The sequence below is a fragment of the Halyomorpha halys genome, unplaced genomic scaffold (assembly GCF_000696795.3).
Source record: "Halyomorpha halys isolate HHAL.00 unplaced genomic scaffold, Hhal_1.1 Scaffold692.1, whole genome shotgun sequence".
NCBI lineage: Eukaryota > Metazoa > Arthropoda > Insecta > Hemiptera > Pentatomidae > Halyomorpha > Halyomorpha halys.
Window position 1 is genome coordinate 815,009 of NW_027113553.1, and position 7,388 is coordinate 822,396.

Sequence of the window (7,388 nt, forward strand, 5' to 3'; positions counted from 1 at the left end):
TTTTTTTTATTTTAGTATGTATGAGATCATTCATCAATATTACCTATTGCCCACAACTGTGTGGCAGATTGTAATATCTATCAATAAATAAATCTATCAATTTCAAAAAAAAAAAATATTCTTTTCATGACTATTTTACCTGAGTCATTTCAATATGATCACTAGACTATAGGACTTCCAACCCATCACTATGACAATTTTTAGATAATCCCATAATAACCATATAAGCATAAGAATAATACCATAAGCACTTAAAACACATTCAAAATGAAACCTCCTTCCAATGGCTTTCGACACAGCCCAGAAGTCTATAATTTTCGGTGAAGATACAACACAATATTTTAAAAAATAGCTTTAACAGCGTTTATGGAATACTTACTCCTTTTCTAACAGGTCATGAAAGCTTTCCTCTTACTTTTCTCATTTTCTGAGCTTTATATTGTGAAATAGTTATCAACTTAGTAAATATTATTTTGTATTCCTTTTTTTTTTTAACAGTAGCATTAGGTCTGTCTTCTGGTGTAATTTCTGATTTCGTGTAAATTCTTATCAAGCTCTCTTTATATTATATCTTTGTTCAGATATTAGTATTCTGTAACAATATTATTTTTTACTTAACGAGAAACATCTATGATTTTAGCTAAGATCATGGATTTTCGGAATTAGATATGGAAGGGCTCCTTACATTGTCTCCAATATACAAATATACATAATTATGGTTGATTAGGTCACACCTTTTTTAGTGCAAAGTAAAAACTATTTTTTTTTTCCCGTAACCTTATATTTTGTGCTTCACAAATAATTCCTATATAGCTATTTAAAAGATGAAAATTACTCTGAACATTCGAAACCCAACGGTAACACTGGCTAATAGGGTTATTATTATTTTTTTTCAACTAAAAAAAACGAATCCACGAATCGTAAATTGGCAAACAATTATATTTTTCCTGGACTTTGCTCTGACCTTGATAATGAACTTATGCCTTTTATGAGAAAGTAACTATAAAACTTTTCGCACGTTGATAGATTTATGGGGTTTATCTACAGACACTGAACGAGCTTATCTTGATATATTAGTGAACTCAAATGATATTTGCTCTTGTCATTCTTGGAAAACATTCTCACCCTCACTCTAATCATTTCTAATTGCTATTTGCACTCAAGTTTTCCATTGCTTTATCGCCGAACGGAAGCAGAAAGAATGACAGAACATGGGCTATGTAACTGTACTCAGCCCCACCCTAAGATAGAGCGAATAGATAAAACCTTGCAGTATTTAAAGTGAGTTATGAGTTATGAGTATTGAAACAGAAACTAATGAGGCTAATCGATCTATTTAATCGACTTTTGAATCTATTAGATAGTGTCCATGATTATCAGATTTAGAAAAAGTTTTTTATGTCACCCTGTTATTAGTATGTATGATACAAAATGAAAATTTTAAATTAATACATTTTATTTATAAAGTAGATTAGAAGATGACTTTTGTATTTAATATAATATATAGCAATAATAATCATAATAATAATAATGATTTAATATAATAATATATACATCTAATATTTACACACACATATATTTTTTCGGTTGACCCAACAGACATTGAAATCTTGGGCCACCTGAGCCTTTTCCAAATCTAGAGTAACACATTTTCTGTTTGTTGCATGTAATACAATATTAGGGTTGCACGCATTTAAGATTTTTTGAGACTAGTTTTAGGTATTGTGATTAAGCGATTTTGGGAGGGATCGGGTAATAGCCCAAACGCTATACACCCAGCCTATAGAGCCAGGAACTAAGGCAGACACAGGCGTGGTGTATCTCCCTATGCATCACAGGTTGAGAACGATAATATCCACTACCTGAATCGAATCCATACACAGTGCATCGATAATTGACAAAAATCAGAAATCGAAGTCGTAAAAGAATATTATAAAATTCATTATCAAAATTGGATTTTTAAAACTAATCCTTAGACGATTGATTTCTACCATTTTCACTTTATTTACATTTGAATATGAGTTAAATCAGTCGCCTCTCATATATAACATAAATATAATATGTTATATAAATTGTGATCAGTCAATTTATTTTAGAAATATAGCTTTGAGGAAACTTTAAAAAAATGTCAAATATTGTTATGTAATTTTTGTATATTCTTGTTTCTTTGTGTATATAGTTTAGTTTCCGATATAATCTTGCTGTGTTTGGTTAGGACCTTCATATTTTTACATATACATTTAAGCAGAATTATTTTATCATATGGAGAATTCAGGGACCCAAAATAACGCAAGAGGGGTCTATATAAATCCAATGAGGAAATATATAGGAATTCGGAAGACCTGGAAACAGTCATCAGGTTCAGGAGACTGAGATTTTATGGGCACATAAAATGGGGTCAGAATAAAAAAATGAGAGACTTAATAAGAAAATTTTGAACAAAGACTGCAGCTATAAAAGTATAGGGGGGTATGTAAAACAAGTGCGAGAGGAACAGGGTACACTAAAAATAACGGATGATGCTTGAATAGAGAGCATTTTGGGAATAAGCTTAAAGAGGTTGGGATTCTTGTGGGAAAGGAGAGACGAGGGAGAAAATGGACAGAGGAAAAGCGAGAGGAACAAACCAGGAGGATGAAAGGGTATTGGAGTAGAAGAACGGCAGAAGGTGTGAGGATGAATCGAATTTGATATTCGCGTTTTCCTTGCTGGCCAGTCGTGAAAAAAAAATTAAGTAAAATTATTATATTTAAAATTTGGTGGAAATATATTTCCTTCGTGAAAACGGCTATCAGATACAAAGAGTTTGATGAAACAATGTGTTTTTATATCCTGTAATATGAGTAATACTGTAATGACTAATCGGGTATTTCGTGTCGCTTTCAAAACAAAATTGGGCTGAGTCGTTAGGATCCTTCAAAAATTCCATGTGCGTGTCTTATTTTTGGAATGGTGTTGAATTCAAAATTTTTCCTTGAGCAAAATGTTATGCAATTCATGCAGGACCAATTAAAACAAAAGAAAAAACGATAAAAACAAAAAAGGTAGGTGCATCTGCAGTATCGATTTGCTGCAAACTAGGTTTATAAAATGTTCAACAGTGTGTCTACAAGTTCATAGATAAAATTGTTTGATATGGTCTTTGTATACGTGTTCATTATATTGTTAAATTAATGCTTGTTTTAATTCGAAATTATTTTATTAGGTAATTAATCGTTGTAAACAGTCCATATCGATCTTATTTGCTGAAAAAATAACTGAAATTTTATTGATTACATCATAAATATAATTCTTACCCAGAAGATGTTTAAAAAATGTACTGAGAGCTATTATTGCTAGTGTTATTGTATATTATATTGTTCAGATAGTTATTTTCAACCCTTCTTATGGATATACTCATAATCAGGATTGCATTTCATATGATAATTCAAAATCAACAAATATTTCAATGACCTCATAGGAAACCACCTCAGATTGGAGGGTTGTAAGGGGCGCCAAAGACCGTTCGGCAACTCCTACGATAACAATAAACTTATGATTAAAAGAGGACAAAATCTCTTTCCTAACACATAAAGTCATATTTTATTCAAGATTTTTGTTCCAATATAGTGGATAACTATGTAATCCTGGTAATAATCCTTTACGGCTTAGAGTAACAATAATATGAAACTTGATCTAAATTATTTCAATAGTTTTTCTATGAGAAAAGTACAAAATATAGAACGTTATATAATTATAAAATAAGGTTATTACAATCCACTACTTTATTTTAAATTAGTAAAAATGATTTTTTTTAATATTTTACTTTTAGTGACTAAGACTTTATTCAAAGAAATTCTTTCTTTTTTTTTCGTAGTGAAGGTTTGTAGCATTAATTAGTTTAATAAATCGTATATTATGATGTCTTCAAAACTGAGTATTTATATTATTTACTTCCAAACGTCTTTAGCCAAGAAGGGATTATCAATAGATCAATGATCAAATAGGCCTATAATTATCGACTGTATTTTGAATGAACCTTTTTCTCAAAGCAGTTAAAGGAAAAAAAATAATTTTCGACATTACCTGATTCCCATAGAAGGAAAACAGATGAGAGAATGGTCCGAGCTTCATGCATAAATATCATTGGTCCGTTGTGCTCCGTTATATCCAGGCGTAAAGGAACTTTCCCAGTCCTTTCTGTACTAAATGCTCCGAATCTGAGAAGAAAAAATTAGGCATTAACATACTTAGTAGTTATTTTAAATATATATTTTACTGTTTTTGTTTTCGTTTTTCTTAATATTACTTGCTAGTGTGCTAGTATTTGCTACGTTTGGGCGGTTCGTCTATTTTCAGAGGCCTTTAATATCTTCTTTTATTTTTTTCGGTCATTTTAGTTCGATTTCTGCTTGAACTTTTGTCATGAATTTATTTTAAACCGTTGATGTATTTTAAAATAAATTAATGACAAAATTTCAACCAAAATAAAACTAAAATGACAACAAAAAACATTACAAAAAAAATTCTGAAGACTTAGGATGTGTGTGTGTGTGTGTGTGTGTGTGTGTGTGTGTGTGTGTGTGTGTATATATATATTGGAGAGGGCAGCTCATTGGTAAGGCACTATGCTACTACCTTCAAGGACCTGGGTTCGATTCCGGCTGTAGCACATAATTATTTTTTATGCGAGACAGCTCAGTGTGTTCGAAAGCCCTACGGGGTCCATCCAGCGTCATAAACTAGTTACCCTTAATTTAGTAAAAATCTGTCGGTCGAGTGCGATTCTGACCAAATCATTTCCTTGCACAACCGTTGGTCTAGTAACAATGCCTCCATACAAAGTACCACACCTCTAACCCATCATGGGTTGTAGAAGTTCAGATTTAATTGATTTCTTTAATAGATATATTTATGTATTAAATAATTAATTGATTTATTACTTGGATGTAAATAAGTACTTTATTGCTTTTATATGCATATACATATAAAAGCAGTAAAGTACACATTTGCCTTCGAATAATAATCCAATTAATTGAATATATATCCTCACCAAAAAATCCTAATAATCTAAAGATTTTCTACTTTCAGAGCCTAACCCACGTTTAATTATGAGAGGCCATAAGAATCAATTATATCATTTCTGCTCATTATTTATCAACAAACTAAGGTTGTTAAATGTTTTTCATGGCTGTTTTAATTACACTTTCAGCCTGTTTTTATTTTCTCATTACCTCAACTTCTTTCCTCTTTATTCTGTGTTTTATTGGTGTAATAATTAGTCGTTAAAGCAACGACAATTAAGTAGAAATATTAACTCTCCAAAGGTCAAAAGAAAAATGTTTTCGGATTGCATCAATAATTATCTTTGTTTTCAAGATATTACAATGTCAATGGTCATAATATGGTACAGTGAGATAAGGATACATTCAAGGCATACGAAAAGCAAACAAATCCAATTACAATAGTTTTATTAAAATGCAAGAACTCTGGAAACTCAATTCAACAACTTCTGACATTATAAACTTCTATGATAGAACTCAGGGTATACAAATTCAGAACCAATTGTTAGAAGAATCAAAACTAAATTCAAGAAGACCTGCGAAAGACCTTTTAGCACACCCAGCTATGTTCAAAATCAGATGTATGGTTTTTGTTTCTTTTATTTTATTAAGTAATGTCTTTTTTGTTCTGTTTTTTTTTCACACTGACTAATGTAGATAGTCCCAGTTTGGGTTTACTGCATGTTATTACCTTATATAAATGATTTTTAGTTCACCATTTGGGTATTCTTTTTTTTTATTAGCTTATATAATAATTAAATAGTTCGTTGATTGTTATTATTATTATTACAATGATTGTTAAACTATGCACTTTACAGGCCAACTCTATTTGTACGAGGGCTTTTTTTTTTTTTGCTTTCTAGACAATTCAGTTTTGTGTATATATATTTTTTAAATACTAATAAATTTCATTTAGAAAAGTGTATGTTACTTATTGTGTTCTTCTTAATGTATAGTGAATTTTAAAATTCAGTTTAACTATTTTATTTGTTCTGAAAAATACATACATATTTTGGAACAAAATCAATGTTGTTTAGAGAAAGCCATTAAAAAAATCATTGACACCTTAGTTCATTAATATATTAACGGTATAATTTAAGTAAGGAACTATAACAGTTTTATTATTTTGAATCTTGGAACTCTAAAGCTTTCTTTACATCTGGATTTTTTACCAAAGGACTAATTAGAAAACTCTGTAAGTTATCTCACTATGGTTTAATATTTTATTTAATTGTGTTATGATATGACTAATAAAACAAATAATTAAAAATCAATAACAGTAATGGGATTCCTTAATCGCTTTCGATGGAAAGTTCAATACAATAATTGTCTGTATCTAATATCGGTCCAATTAGCGTCTTCGATGACAATTTAATTATTCAGAATAAACGCGAAAAATGTTTCAGTTTAAAGCTTTCCAGTTATTCCAAAAACTAATAGAAATGTGGACTGGTTTTTATGAGAATCTGCCCAAATACCTTTGAAAACATGGTTATACTTTTAAAGTTGAGTATGTCGAATCTCAGCTACTAATGGACTATTTCGATAATGTTTTTTTCGGAGAAATTTAATGAACATTAAAAAAACAGCTACAGCTTATGGTTAAAAAAAATGTTTTTGGCTCCTTCGTAACAAATGAAATCTAGCAATCACGGGGCGGTTTATTTCATTTACTAAGGTTTATTTGATTTTTTTTCTAGAACAATTGTTATTAAAAATATTAAAATCAAATTGATTGTACCTTTGGTAATAATGGACATTTTTCGATAATTATTTTTTGGAGAGGAGGGGGAAGAAGGTGAATTCAAATTTTTTATCAAATAACTATTGTACAATTTACAACAAAATTCATAATTTCCAACTTTAGATATTCACTTTATCCATAAATTTTCTGTCTGCTTCTAATAAGAAATTAACTACATATACAAAACGTTTTTAAGGAGAAGACTTTGAATAAATTTAAACAAAATTCGTCTTTTCCCATTGATTTATTTTCTCAAGATTTTGGGTAATCGTTTAACAAATACTTTGGAATTCTCCAACAACCTTTATAATACTGAAAGTAAAATCTGTACGTTGTTTACTTATATCTAATGAAGGACTTTTGAAATCCTTTCTGAAAGCCACTTATACTTATACTCATTGTTCAATTCAATATTAAAACTGCACTGCGTTGATGGTTTTATATTATTTAAGGTTATTCAGACGTTAATGACTTTAATGTTGAAAGATCAAATCTGAAAAGGGGGGATAGTAATCCCCAACAATTAAATATCATTATTATTCATATGCTAACCGTGAGATATGAGGTGATCTCATTGTAATCAGAATCAGAAGGGAGGGAGG

General features: G+C 30.0%; 1 long non-coding RNA gene across 1 annotated transcript in view; it reads right to left on the reverse strand.

The window, feature by feature from the left end:
• The window catches only part of LOC136796661 (uncharacterized), a 19,502-nt gene that overhangs the window by 8,098 nt on the left and 4,016 nt on the right, over nucleotides 1-7,388 (reverse strand). Inside the window, exon 2 of the long non-coding RNA XR_010844416.1 lies at nucleotides 4,066-4,199. This is a non-coding gene — a long non-coding RNA (uncharacterized lncRNA). The remainder of the gene's footprint in view (nucleotides 1-4,065; nucleotides 4,200-7,388) is intronic.